This window comes from Triticum aestivum, chromosome 7A (genome assembly GCF_018294505.1).
Source record: "Triticum aestivum cultivar Chinese Spring chromosome 7A, IWGSC CS RefSeq v2.1, whole genome shotgun sequence".
Taxonomy (NCBI): domain Eukaryota; kingdom Viridiplantae; phylum Streptophyta; class Magnoliopsida; order Poales; family Poaceae; genus Triticum; species Triticum aestivum.
The window spans coordinates 36,128,862-36,144,821 of NC_057812.1; positions in this window are offsets into that span (position 1 = coordinate 36,128,862).

Genomic DNA, 15,960 nt, shown 5'->3' on the forward strand with positions numbered 1-15,960 from the left:
GGGGAGTCCTACTCCCACTAGGAGGAGGACTCCCCCTCCCCTTGGCGCGCCCCATAGGGCCGGCCAGCCTCCCCCTTGCTCCTTTATATACGGGGGCAAGGGGGCACCCTAGGACACACAAGTTGATCCACGTGATCGTTCCTTAGCCGTGTGCGGTGCCCCCTGCCACCATATTCCACCTCGGTCATATCGTTGTAGTGCTTAGGCGAAGCCCTGCGTCGGTAGAACATCATCATCGTCACCACGCCGTTGTGCTGACGGAACTCATCCCCGAAGCTTTGCTGGATCGGAGCCCGAGGAGCGTCATCGAGCTGTACGTGTGCTAAGAACTCGGAGGTGCCGGAGTAACGGTGCTTGGATCGGTCGGATCGGGAAGACGTACGACTACTTCCTCTACGTTGCGTCAACACTTCCGTTGCAGTCTACGAGGGTACGTAGACAACACTTTCCCCTCTCGTTGCTATGCATCACCATGATCTTGCGTGTGCGTAGGATTTTTTTTGAAATTACTACGTTCCCCAACATTACCTCCATCAAGAGGGCCCGAACCTCGATACAACATCGTGTCCCCTGCCTCCTGTTACCATCCGGCCTAGACGCACAGTTCGGGACCCCCTACCCGAGATCCGCCGGTTTTGACACCGACAGGGATGCTCATGGCACCCCAAGGTAAAATTCAAGGACACCAAAAAACCTAAGCTTGGGGATGCCCCGGAAGGCATCCCCTCTTTCGTCTTCGTCTATCGGTAACTTTACTTGGAGCTATATTTTTATTCACCACATGATATGTGTTTTGTTTGGAGCGTCTTGTATGATTTGAGTCTTTGCTTTTTAGTTTACCACAATCATCCTTGCTGTACACACCTTTTGAAAGAGACTCACATGATTTGAAATTTATTAGAATACTCTATGTGCTTCACTATCTTTTGAGCCATATAGTTTTTGCTCTTGTGCTTCACTTATACCTTTTAGAGCACGGCGGTGGTTTAATTTTATAGAAATAATTGATCTCTCATGCTTCACTTATATTATTTTGAGAGTCCTTTAGAACAACATGGAAATTTGCTTTTAGGAATAATATAAAAACTTTCATAGAAGTGCATTGAATACTATGAGAAGTTTGATACTTGATAATTGTTTTGAGATATGGAGATGGTGATATTAGAGTCATGCTAGTTGAGTAGTTGTGAATTTGAGAAATACTTGTGTTAAAGTTTGTGATTCCCGTAGCATGCACGTATGGTGAACCGTTATGTGATGAAGTCGGAGCATGATTTATTTATTGATTGTCTTCCTTATGAGTGGCGGTCGGGGACGAGCGATGGTCTTTTCCTACCAATCTATCCTCCTAGGAGCATGCACGTAATACTTTGATTTGATAACTTCTTGATTTTTGCAACAAGTATATGAGTTCTTTATGACTAATGTTGAGTCCATGGATTATACGCACTCTCATTTTTCCACCATTGCTAGCCTCTCTAATACCGCGCACTTTTCGCCGGTATCATACACCCCCATATACCTTCCTCAAAACAGCCACCATACCAACCTATTATGGCATTTCCATAGCCATTACAAGATATATTGCCATGCAACTTTCCACCGTTCTGTTATTATGACATGCTTCATCATTGTCATATTGCTTGCATGATCATGTAGTTGACATCGTATTTGTGGCAAAGCCACCGTTCATAATTCTTCATACATGTCACTCATGCATCATTGCACATCCCGGTACACCGCCGGAGGCATTCACATAGAGTCATATTTTGTTCTAAGTATCGAGTTGTAATTCTTGAGTTGTAAGTAAATAAAGTGTGATGATCATCATTATTAGAGCATTGTCCCAAGTGAGGAAAGGGTGATGGAGACTATGATTCCCCCACAAGTCGGGGTGAGACTCCGGACAAAAATAAAAAAAGGGAGAAAGGCCATAAAAAAGGGAGAAGGCCCCAAAAAATGAGAGAAAAAGAGAGAAGGGACAATGCTACTATCCTTTTTCCACACTTGTGCTTCAAAGTAGCACCATGATCTTCATGATAGAGAGTCTCCTATGATATCACTTTCATATACTAGTGGGAATTTTTCATTATAGAACTTGGCTTGTATATTCCAATGATGGGCTTCCTCAAAATGCCCTAGGTCTTCATGAGCAAGCAAGTTGGATGCACACCCACTTAGTTCTTTTGTTGAGCTTTCATACACTTATAGCTCTAGTGCATCCGTTGCATGGCAATCCCTACTCACTCACATTGATATATATTAATGGGCATCTCCATAGCCCGTTGATACGCCTAGTTGATGTGGGACTATCTTCTCCTTTTTGTCTTCTCAACAACCACCATTATATTCCACCATAGTGCTATATCCATGGCTCACGCTCATGTATTGCGTGAAGATTGAAAAAGTTTGAAAACATTAAAAGTATGAAACAATTGCTTGGCTTGTCATCGGGGTTGTGCATGATTTAAATATTTTGTGTGGTGAAGATAGAGCATAGCCAGACTATATGATTTTGTAGGGATAACTTTCTTTGGCCATGTTATTTTGAGAAGACATGATTGCTTAGTTAGTATACTTGAAGTATTATTATTTTTATGTCAATATTAAACTTTTATCTTGAATCTTTCGGATCTGAACATTCATGCCACAATAAAGAAAAATTAAATTGAGAAATATGTTAGAAAGCATTCCACATCAATTTTTTTTTTATCATTTACCTACTCGAGGACGAGCAGGAATTAAGCTTGGGGATGCTTGATACGTCTCCAACGTATCTATAATTTTTGATTGCTTCATGCTATTATATTATCTATTTTGGATGTTAATGGGCTTTATTTTACACTTTTATATCATTTTTGGGACTAACCTACTAACCGGAGGCCCAACCCAAATTGCTGTTTTTTGCATATTTTAGAGTTTTGCCGAAAAGGAATATCAAACGGAGTCCAAATGCAATGAAACCTTTGGGAACGTGATTTTCTCAACAAACGTGATCCAGGAGACTTGGAGTGGGCGTCAAGAAACAATCAAGGAGGCCACGAGGCAGGGGGGCGCGCCTACCCGCCCTGGACACACCCTCCACCCTCGTGGGCCCCTTGTTGCTCCACCGACCTACTTCTTCCTCCTATAAATATCCACGTACCCCCCAAACATCCAAGAGCACCACGAAAACCTAATTCCACCTCCGCAACCTTCTGTACCCGAGAGATCCAAAACCAAGTCCAACTATAACCTATCTTGTACAATAATATTCGACACAACTCTAACACTAGTGCTAAGCTCCAGCCTCGTGGCATGAAGTAGCAGTCAAACTTGCGATGAAGCAAGTGCAGTTTCGAGGTGACCTCCACGGCCATGAATGTTAGGATTATGTGTCCTGCAACTATATTCAAATACTTATTATCATTAATATTTGGAATACCTCATATGGAATTATACATGTGTTTTGTGCATGGAATTACTCTTGCTGGAATGTACTTAAGTGTTGCATGCTTAAGGAAGCCGGTCAATTATCGGTGGAATACAATATGCTTTATATATTGGAAAGACTACCTGGGTACGCTGATAATTGGAAGAAGCTAGATCGTGTAATTAGATTACGGCCCTAATGTTGATCTACATAATTAGAGGAATTTATACTCTATTATGACGCGTTGCTCACAGGCGCGTGCTTCAGGGACTCAATGGATAGGATCCACTAACAGACAAATTATATCGTGATTGGTAGTTTGATCTGGACTCTATCCGAAAACTAGTTTAAAGACTAGGAATCTTATAACTGTATAAGAGGCGGACTCTTTGGAAACGTGGTATAAGAAGGTCCCTATCCCCTAGCCTCGGATATGTGATTGTGAGCGGCACCACGGAAAAGCGCGGAGGAATAGGGGTAGACCACAACATATTTCTAACATTGGCATCTGAGCCCATTAGGGTTAACGACATTAGTCGTACGACTCGATTCGATCCGGAAAACAAATCCGCTGCGTACTGGTCGTGGTCAACTAGTACAAGTCCAACTTGGAATTAGATTGATCTGGTTTTCGCTCCGTGACGCCCGCCGCACACAAATCGCTCCAGATCGATTCCCTTGCCTCGCTCTGCCGCCGCTCCCGTCTTGCGCCGCCGCACTCTGGCCTCGCCGCGCCGCTCCCGTCTCGCGTCGCTGCACTCCCGCCTCGCCACGGCGCTCTCCTACGCCAGGAACGCGCTGACAGCCGCAGCCCCGAAGTCGCCGACTCCGCCGGCGGCCCGATCTTCAGCCGCCCTCCACCGGAAGCTGGCCGCCAAGCCCACGTCCTGCAGCAGTCCCCACTGCTGTCGGCCGTCGTCGCCGTCCGCTGCAGCACACCGGCCCCTTGCAAGGTACACAAGCTAGTCCTCAACGGTTGCTTGGAAATTGTCTGGGCTTTCACCTGCTACTGCTGCTCCGATTCAACACTGCCAAAGGAATTTATTCTGTACTGAACCTTGTGGAAAGATGGCCTCCAATAGTGTTTTTGCTGAGTTGCTCAGGAACTACAAATTAGATGGCACAAATTACATTGTGTGGAAAAGGAAGATGATGTTTCTGCTTACAGCTGAGAATATTGAGTATGTGATTTCGACCGCTGAGCCTAACAAACCTGCTGATGACGCTTCGGATGAGGAAAAGGATAGTTATGCAGAAGAACTCAAGGAGTGGAATAAGGACAATAAGAAGGCTAGGATTTTTATTCTTGGTTCCATGTCTGATTCGTTGGCAGGTGAATATGAAACAGAGGTTGCTGCATACAGAATTATGAGAAGGCTGGAAGAGGATTTTGGTGAAGTTTCTTTAATCAAAGTGCTTAGTTTGCTGAACAGATTCTTGACGTCTAAGATGGCAGATACTACTTCTGTCAATGAGCACTTAAACAAGTTGTGCGTGCTGAATGAGGAACTGAAAAATGCTGGCTATCCCTTTTCTGAGGAGGTGCAAGTAATGGTGGCTCTGAACTCACTTCCGCACACTTGGGAACAATTTAAAATATCATTCTGCCACTCTGAAAGATTACTGAACATGCGCAATTTGAGGCATCATTTGCTCATGGAAGAAGATAGGAAAACTTCACAAGGGAAAGAGAGACACTCACATCATCAGGAGTTACACCTTGGTGAAGATAGGAGGCGTTGGCAGAAGAAGAATCAAGGAGGTGATTTGAGGGGCAAAATCAACAGGAAGAGAAACTGGGAAGATCATAATGGAAGAGGTCCAAACTCTAGTTTTGATAAGAGGAAATTTAGATGTCATGGTTGTGGAGAGTATGGGCATTTTAGAACTGAGTGCAAGAATAAGAAGCCTTATAAACAAGATGATAAGTCTAAGAAGCAGCATCAGGGCAACAAGAAGGATAACTCTTCTCCTGATGGTACGTACAATCTATTTGTTTGTTCTGAATCATTGTTTACTACTTCAGCTTCAGATCATTAGGTAGTAGACTCTGGTTCCACTTCGCATATTGCAAGGAATAGTGCTGGTTTCACCTCTTTAAAACCCATACCGAAAGGAACTAGATTTATTTATCTAGGAACAACTGCAAAAGCTGATATCTTGGGCATAGGTGATTATACACTCAAACTCCCCGGTGGAGGAAAATTAATTTTGAAAGACACAGTCTATTCCCCTAGCATGAGAAAGAATTTAATCTCTGTTTCTAGACTGGAATCTATAGGTTTTAAGGTCTTATTTGGAGATGGCAAAGTTAAAATACTGATGAATGGAAATTTAGTTCAATCAGGAAATAGATTTGATGGTCTCTACTATATTGAGGATTTTATGGACATCGATAGGATGGACTGTATGGTCAATGAACAGAACTCGGTAGTGAGGAATATAGATGGAAGCAATAATTGTTCAGAATCATATCTCTGGCATCTTCGTTTGGGTCATATCTCAAAGAACAGAATTAAAAGGCTAATTAGTTCTGGAATTTTAAACTTCAAGTGGGAAGACTACGGCATTTGTGAGGCATGTGTTGTAGGAAAAATGACCAGGGCGCCTTTTCCTAAAGCGTCAAGGTCTACTGAACCACTTGCTATTGTTCATTCAGATATTTGTGGTGAGATGCCTATACCTACATTTGGGCAGAAGGTCTATTTCATTACTTTTATAGATGATTTCTCTAGATACGGCTATGTTTACTTAATTAAGCATAAGTCGGAAGGTTTTGACATGTTCAAGTTATTTAAAGCCGAGGTAGAAAATCAGTTGAACAAAAAGATCAAGGTGCTTAGAACTGATCGTGGTGGTGAATACACATCAGGAATATTAGATGGTTTTTGCAAGGAAAATGGAATTATTCACCATTATACCTTACCATATACTCCTCAGCAAAATGGCGTAGCTGAAAGGAGGAATAGAACTTTAATGGACATGGTTAGGTCTATGATGGCATATTCAGATCTTCCTTTATCATTTTGGGGAGAGGCTCTTCATACTGCTGTTTACTTGCTTAATCATTCACCTTCTAAATCTGTTAGTTCTACTCCTTATGAATTATGGAAAGGGAGGAAACCTACATTGTTGAACTTAGCAGTGTGGGGATGCAATGCACAGATTAGAGTACCTAGTCAACTAAGAACAAAACTGGAACCTAAGAGTTTTCCAGGAATATTTATTGGATATGCTTCTGGTTCAAATGGACATAGATTTTATGATCCAGAGAAGAAGAAGTTAATTGAAAGTAGAGATGCCATTTTTCTAGATCAAGATACACCTCGCCGTGCAAAACGTGCGAGAGTGGAATTATTGACAAACCCGTTAGATACAAGTGTTGAAACTGATTCTAACAATCAGGAAAACCAAGCTGATGGCAACGTAAATGTTGAGACTCCCATAACTAGTTTACCTAGGAGAAGTGGGAGGAATGTAGCAGCCCCATCATACCTTGATGATTATTATGTATTTATGGGGGAAGTATACTCTAAAACTTCTAGTTTAGAGGAAGAACCAAAATCTTTTAAACATGCCATGTCTTGTTCAGAATCAAAGTTATGGTTGGACGCCATGCATGAGGAACTAAACTCCATGGAAAAGAATAAAGTTTGGGAATTAGTTGATCTACCTAATGACCGGAAGGCAATTGGATCAAAGTGGATTTTTAAAAGGAAACTGAATGCTTCTGGAAATGTTGAAAAATACAAAGCTAGGTTGGTTGCTAAAGGGTACACACAAAGGGAAGGCGTTGACTTTGTGGAAACTTTTTCCCCTATAGCCAAATTTACTTCTATTCGTATTATTGCTGCGTTGACTGCTTACTTTGATCTGGAACTTCATCAAATGGATGTTAAAACCGCCTTCTTGAATGGTCATTTGAAAGAAGAGATTTATATGTCTCAACCTGATGGTTTTGTTGAAAAGGAAAATCAGGGAAAAGTGTGTAAGCTAAATAGATCTATTTTGGTCTTAGGCAAGCTTCACGACAATGGAATATTTTGTTTGATGATGCTATCACATCATATGGGTTTTCTATGATGGAAGGAGATCATTGCATTTATTTTAAAATAGTGGGAGGAAATTTTACACTCTTGTCACTTTATGTTGATGATATACTTATTGCTTCTAGTAGTAAGGAAATGTTGGTAGAAGTTAAAACTTGGTTATCTTCTACATTTGAAATGAAAGATATGGGAAACGCTTCCTATGTTCTAGGAGTGGAAATACTTAGAGATCGGAATAAAGGTACTTTGGGTTTGTCTCAAAGGAATTATTTAAAATCTGTTCTTAAACGTTTCTCTATGGAAAACTGCAAGCCTGCTTTAGTGCCCATGGCTGTAGGAATTAAACTCAGTGAGGGTATGTGTCCTAAAACTCCTGAGGAAAAGAAGAGAATGGAGAAGACTCCATATGCTTCTGCCTTGGGATCTTTGATGTATGCCATGTTATTCACACGCCCTGATTTGTGCTATACTGTTGGAGTGTTGAGTAGATATCAAATGAATCCAGGAATTGGGCATTGGAATCAAATTAAACATGCTCTTCGTTATGTTCAAGGAACACTGGATTATTCACTCTATTTTAACCAAACGGATCTACAGTTGCAGGGCTATACTGATGCTGATTGGCAGGGTGATCTGGATGACCGGAAGTCTACGTCTGGGTATCTATTTACATTAGCTGGTGGCGCTATATCTTGGAGTAGTAAGAAGCAAGATTCAGTGGCATTATCTTCCATGGAGGCGGAGTATATTGCTGCGTCAGAAGCTGTGAAGGAGGCGGTGTGGCTGAAGGAATTTCTATGGACTTTGAAGATTGTTGAGAGTGCTAGCAAACCAGTGGTGGTGTATTGTGATAATCAGGCTGCAATAAAGGTTTTCAGATATCCCAAGTTCCACAGCAAGATCAAACATATTGAGGGAAGGTATCACTATATACGTGGTGTAATTAATAGACTTAAGTCTGTTTCTTTAGAGTTTCTACCTAGTACTGATATGGTTGCTGATCCCTTGACTAAGTCACTTAGTCAGGTGGTATTTGGTAAACATGTTCAAGCTATGGGTTTACGAATTTTTTGAATGATCGTTTTGGACAAGTGGGAGATGTTGGGATTATGTGTTCTGCAGCTATATTCAAATACTTATTATCATTAATATTCGGAATACCTCATATGGAATTATACATGTGTTTTGTGCATGGAATTACTCTTGCTGGAATGTACTTAAGTGTTGCATGCTTAAGGAAGCCGGTCAATTATCGGTGAAATACAATAATGCTTTATATATTGGAAAGACTACCCGGGTACGCTGATAATTGGAAGAAGCTAGATCGTGTAATTAGATTACGGCCCTAATGTTGATCTACATAATTAGAGGAATTTATACTCTATTATGACGCGTTGCTCACAGGCGCGTGCTTCAGGGACTCAACGGATAGGATCCACTAACAGACAAATTATATCGTGGTTGGTAGTTTGATCTGGAATCTATCCGGAAACTAGTTTAAAGACTAGGAATCTTATAACTGTATAAGAGGCGGACTCTTTGGAAACGCGGTATAAGAAGGTCCCCACAACATATTTCTAACAATGAAGGATACGGCTTGGCATGGTAGCCTATCCATGTTGCTGAAGAGGGTATACTTCTGCTCGAAGTATCCAGTGAAGACCACCGTGTCCATGGACATGGACATGGAGACCACCGTGTCCATGGACCAGACGTGCGCATCAGTGTCTCAGTGACGAAGTATCCCGAGATGCCCACTTCCTCCTGGCGGCATGGCGTCGGTTGGTGAGGTGCGGCGGGTCTGGCATGGGGCGCCACGCTCCAGGCCCAGCAACTGTTGAGGTGGAGCATTAGCTCGAATGGGGAGTTCCTTGGGGGTCGAGGTGCGGGGCACGTGGTTGACCAACTCCATTGATTCAGCTCGCTCTGAAGCTGCTCGACGTAATGGGGACTCTGGCTAGAATAGAGGAAAAAGCAGAGCAACAAGACTGGGTTATTTTCCGGGAAAAGCCTACTGATCCAGCACGGGACGTCCACCGCCTCCAGCGCGTGACGTGTGTTGCATGTGTGGCCCGTGCACTGCACTATTCTCCCTTATCTTGCTGGCCACTACATCTTTGTTGTAACGCGCTACGTGTTGCATGTGGTTGAGCGTTGTCCTCACTTTTGCAATAGATGTCGTGTTGTAAGTTTCCTTTTGCAACACAAGTCTTGCTGCATAATTTTTTTACGTTTTTACTTTTTTAGAACATAGGTGTTGTTGCAGATGGAACTTTTGCAACACAGATGATGTTGCGTTGCTACGCGTCGGCCGGCGGATCTTTTAAAAGATCTGATGGGTTGCGAGCTGTCAGATCTAGAGTAATCTTATGGCTGAGGGTTGTCCTCACTTTTGCAATAGAGGTCGTGTTGCAAGTTTTCTTTTGCAACACAAGTCTTGTTGCAGAATTTTTTACGTATTTACTTTTTTGCAACATAGGTGTTGTTGCGGACAGAACTTTTGTAACACAGATGATGTTGTGGCTGCTACACGTCGGTCAACGAATCTTTTTAAAAGATCCGCCGGGTTGCGAGCCGTCAGATCTGGAGTAATCTTGTGGCCGAGTGTCATCCTCACTTTTGCAATAAAGGTCGTGTTGCAAGTTTCCTTTTGCAACACAAGTCTTGTTGCAGAATTTTTTTACTCCTTTACTTTTTCCAACACATGTGTTGTTGCAGATGGAACTTTTGCAACACAGATGATGCGGCTGCTACGCGTCGGCCGTCGAATCTTTTTAGAAGATCCGCCACCTCTCGAGCCGCCGGATCTGGTGGATCGAGCGACTGAGTGCTATCTTCTAGCATTGCAACACATGTCGTGTTGCAATAAATTTTTACAACACGTGTCATGTTGCTGAAAATTTTACAACATAGATCAAGTTGTAGTTTTTTTAAACACAGGTCTTGTTATAGTTTTTTGCAACAAGCTTCTTGTTGCAATTTTTTTCCAACAAGGTGCGGGGCAACGGCGACCAGAGCCGACCGCATAGAATGTCACGGCGGCAGGGGCATCCCAGGGTGAGCTGATCTGGCGATGACATCTCGTGGGTGGTAGTACCTAGCCAAATCCGACGACGGAGCATTCGTGGGTGATCGTGCTTGGCCAGATGCGACAATGATGGGTAGCCATCGGTCGCGTCCGACGACGAGGAGTGCAGATGCGCTCTCTCGTGGCGTGAGGACGACGTAGGTGAGCTAATCCAGTAGCGGAGCATCGCTGCTGATCAAGGTTACCATGAGTATAGAGGACAAGTGCTCAATGCTGGTGGTCAAGGTTCACAAGTGCAGAAAAGTAAACTAGAGGTTGGTTGTTCTCAACAGAATGAGAGGGCGAGCTCTAGTATTTTAGAATAGTTTCAGAGCATATTGGCTTCGGATCCGGCGCAATAACAATAGTGGTTTGCTTGCTCAACTTTCTTAGAGCAGTCATCAATTGCCCCCAGCTATCAAACCAAACTCTTCGCACTTTGGAGGTCAGATCCTGGAGCTTGCTGGTTCAAAACTCCAAAGATGTGATCTTGACAAGGGGACAAGTTCTGTTGATAGTGTGGCTGGTGGTAGATTTGGGAATCTGAACAATTTTATGGGAAATGTTGTTCGTGGTGGTAGTTCTCGGAGAGATGACTTTGATTCTGGTAGGTTTAGTGGTAGATCTGAGCATGATGGTCACGGAATTAGTAATTCTAACAGGTAACCATGCAATAAATGCAAAGATTCTAGACATAGAACAAAGGAGTGTAAGTAGGGCTGAAAAAAAACCTCGAAGCTCATGAGCTAAACGAGTAGCTCGTGACTCGGCTCGAATCGACTCGAACTCGAAAAATAACGAATTGAGCCAAGCTTTAGTTTAAGATCGTTTATAGACCAAGTTAAACGAGCCAATCTCACGAGTACTCGTGTAACTCGTTAGGCTCGGTACAAAAGATCAGCCACTCTCAATACAAAAAAAGATCAGCCACTCAGCACTCTATGTCCTAAGCGCACAACACAAGGCCTAGCCATTGAAGGCCCAACCGCCTAGAAGACTCATGCGTTACAAGGAAATTACTATTGTTAGTGATATATATGTTTAATATATACATACTCATTTCTATAATATTTAAGGGCTTTATGTTCATATCTTTAACGAGCTTAACGAGCTAAACGAGTCAGCTCGTGAGTTATATGAGTCGAGCCAATCTTAAATTTGAGCTCGTTATAATAACAAGTCGAGTCGAGCTAGCTCGTTAATGAAACGAGCTCTAGCGAGTCGAGCCGAGCTGGCTTGACTCGGCTCGGATTCCAGCCCTAAGTGTAAGTTTAGGTCATTGCATGATTTGTGGTAGGGACTCTCACATCATTGATGACTGTGCTTAGCTCAAACAAATGAAGCATGTCCAAAAGTATGTTGCCTATTTTGCTAGAGGTTTGGGAGTGCTGCTGGTTCAAAACTCCAAAGATGTGTTGGCTGTTGAGCATGCCAGCCGTATGGCCATTATATTATTAGGGTTAAGTCTGGGAATATTAATGAAAATCAAATTTCTTTAGGGGTTAAACAACATGTTAAGTTGGAGATTTCCAAATAAGGCTAAACTGGTTGAGCTTTCGATGTTTGATGATTTTGATCTGTTGGTCTTCTGAGAGCCAAGCTATTCATCGTGGGTGAAGTTTCTAAATTTGTAGCCACTTTTTGGAATGTGTGAAACTATTGCTTCTTGAGGCCGGTGCTAGATTGAGATTGGTACAATTGGCAGGTTCCTATATAGCGCGTACCGCGCCGACGAGCGAGGTAGCGCGTAACCCCCCCGCTCACCGTTGTTTCTATGGGCCGGCCCATTCTGGGGTTTCACCCCCAACCGGTTTTGGGAAGGTTCTAGAACCTTCCCTGAACCGGGTTTTCCTTTTTTCTCATTCAGTTTTTTTTTCATTTCCTTTTATTTTTTCTTTACTTTTATGTTTTCATTTTTAATCTTGTTTTTTGATTTTCAAAAATCTATTAATTCGCGATTTGTTTTTAAAATCGTATTTTTTTGGAATGATGAACATTTTTTTGAAACTGTGCACATCTTTTGAAACTCACAAAAAAAATTCCGGAATCGTGAACATTTTCTTAAATTTGTGAACATCTTTTAGAAATTTGTGAACTTTCTCTTAAGTCATGAACATGTTTATCAACTCATGAATATTTTAAAATTAAAGACTATTTTTTCAAAATCATGATTTGTTTCTCAAATTCATGAACATTTTTAGAATTAGCAAACATTTTTTTGAATCATGAACATCTTTTCCAAATTCGTTAACAATTTTTGAAGTAGCGAATATTTTTTGAATCGTGAACATTTTTTCTAAATTCGTGAACATTGTTTGAATTAGCGAACATTTTTTGGATCGTGATTTTAAAAAAATTATGAACATTTTTGAGTTTTGTGATTTTTTTTACAAATTTGTGAAGATTTTTTGAATTCCAAAGCATATTTTGTAATCATGAATATTTGTTTTGAAATCATGATAGTTTTATTAAAATTAGCAACTTTTTTTATATTCCCGAGGGAAAAGCTTACCTTCAGCCGGTTGATCGCGCAGGCGCATCCACCAGCTCATGTTCGTCAGATCCTCTGTTGATCAGATGGACGAGAGCACCCCTGTGTTCATGTGTTTATGCAACTGAGCCTTTGTTTCGAAAAGAGAGTTTTGCAACTGCCTAACTTTTTGCAACGGCGGTGACTCGTGTGGTCGGGAGGGCGATGGCGGCGAGGAATCTCGCTGGATCCGATGAGGATGGCGCGCAGGCAGGAGGCAGGGATGTCCGGGAGCCGCTGCGGTGGAGACTCGTGTGGCTAGGAGCGCGACGACGTCAAGGATTCCAATCGAGTCTCGCTGGATCCGACGAGGATGACCCGCAGACATGAGGTGGGGACTCCTGGGAGCGGCGGGAGCTCGCCTCGGTGAGGTCTGGCAGGGTTGACGGCGAGCTTCATAGCAAGGACCGCGACGACACCGGCGAACGGCGCTCCTGCGGCGAGAGATAAAGAGAGATGAAGAAAAACATGAGGAAGAGGCGGATGGTGGCGAGATGACTTTGGCCGGAGGACAGTGCTTGCCGGCGGCGGCGCAAAGGTGGGGACGGGCGGCGCCGATCCTCGCTCACCACCATCCGGCGAAGCTCGCGGTGAACAACGGTTTCGGCGGAGCATGTTTCTGAATAAAGCTCTTGTTGCAATAGTCAGCGTGTTTCTGAAACAAAGCTCTTGTTGCAATAGTCAGCGTGTTTCTGAAACAAAGCTCTTGTTGCAAAGAGGGACCATATGCAGAAATCTTCAAAATTCTGCAACAAGATCTTTGTTGCGAAAAAATTATGAAGCAAGATCTCTTTTGCAGAAAAAAAACACAGCCACGGGTGATCTTTAAAATTTCTGCAACAAGATCTCTATTGCAAAAAATTCTACAATAAGATATATGTTGCAAAAAATAAAAAAATACACGCTCGAGTAATTGCAGCAAGCAGACTGTTGCATAAACACCACCCTTATTGCAAAGGGTGGCTGCTTACGTTACGTTGGTAGATCAGATGATCATTAATGTGTCAATCCAATGGTCAGTAAGGTGGCAGATCCTTTTTGAATTTCTACCGCGAACGCGTAGCGTCACCCCCCTCCTGGAATTATTGAAAAAAGGAAAAAAGAAAGAAAACAGGTAGCGTCCCGGCCCGCACATGGGCCGGTCTAGAAGTGCGCGGAGGGGGGGGGGGGGGGGGGGGGGGGAGAGGGCGGGTGCGCGCTCACTTCTAGCAGGGCGTTGTGTGCCGTACAGGAGATCCCCTACTATTGATATGGACCGTTGTCGTGAGGGATATGAACATAATCCCTCCTTATACTCCAAAACGAGTCCTTGTAGGCTTCATGCTTATTTTCAAAGGAAGCTACTAAAAGCCCTAAAAGAACATGCCCTAACTTATTTTCACCAGACTTCCTTCACAATGAAAAACGTTGAGGGGGAGGGCAGCTTCCCGCAGAAGCTCACTTAAAAAGGAGTATAGCGAAATGGCTTTTAGTATTACACTGTATTAAAAAATGCCAAACTTGTAATCAAGCATTTACACTGTATGAAATATTTGTAATCAAGCATTTACACTGTATGAAATATTAAATGTTTCAAATATTTCCTGCAGAAACATTGATTAATGTTTCAAATATTAATCAAGCATTTGAGTAAAGTTAAATGTGTATTGAAAAAATGTTGACCATGTATTAAAAATATCAAACTTGTATTTGAAAAATATTTATCAACAATTTACAAAAATTTAAAATGTGTATAGAAAAAATGATGACCACGTATTAAAAAAATATCAATCTTGTATTTAAAAAATGTTAATAAAGCATTTGGAAAATGTTTAAAATGTGCATAGAAGGAATGTTGGCCAAGTATTAAAAAATGTTAATCTAGTATTTGAAAAATGTTAAATGTGTATAAAAAATGTTTCTTATATATACAAATAATATACAATGTGTGTGGAAAAAGTTGATCATGTATTTAGAAAAATTTAATCAAGATTTTTAAAAAAGTTTAAAAAGTATTTGAAATTTTTAATCAAGCATTTATTTGTACAGAAATAATGTTGACCATGTATTAAAAAATATTAATCTTGTTTGTGCAAAATATTAGTCGAACATTTGAAATAGTTAAAATGTGTATAATAAAATGTTAACCATGTATTAAAAAAATGTAATTTTATATTAAAAATATTAATAAAATATTTAAATGTTAAAAATGTGTATGGACATATGCCAACCATGCATTATAATAATGTTAAACTTTTATTTAATAAATGCTAAATGTGTATTGAAAAATGTTCTTGACTTATAAAAAAATAAAGAATGAAAATCAAAAGAAATAAAGAAAAATGAAAACAATAAAAACCAAAAAGAAACCACAGGATAAAAGAAACGAAAAGGCAAACCGAAGAAACAAGTGCAGAAGAATGGAGAACAGTGAAAATCGATAAAGATACAAAGAAAAATAAAAGAAAACAATTAAAAACCAAGAAAGAAGCAAATAACAAAGAAAAAAGATCCCCGATGGAAACCTTGAAAGAAACAAAAGAGAAATCAAAATAAAACGAAAGAGAAAACAAAAAACAAGTATAATTACGAAATATGAAAACCAAAGTAACCTGAACTTATGCAGTAACGAGCGACCGACGAACGAACACATCAGCAATTAAAAAAACAAAATCAAATAAGGGTGTGGCAAGGTCTTAGTCGACCGAGATTTTACCAAGTCTTAGTCAAATAATATAACATGTAAAGAGGAAAAAGAAAATCTAAAACTAAATTGCACGGATCTTGGTGTAAGATCTCACGAATAAAAAATCGACTGGGACTTGGCGGAAAGCTGATCAAACAGGAAGCTACGGCGAGCGATCGACCTAGCCAGCGATCGAAAAAAAAAAACAATCGAAACAGGCCAGCCCAGTTTAAGACG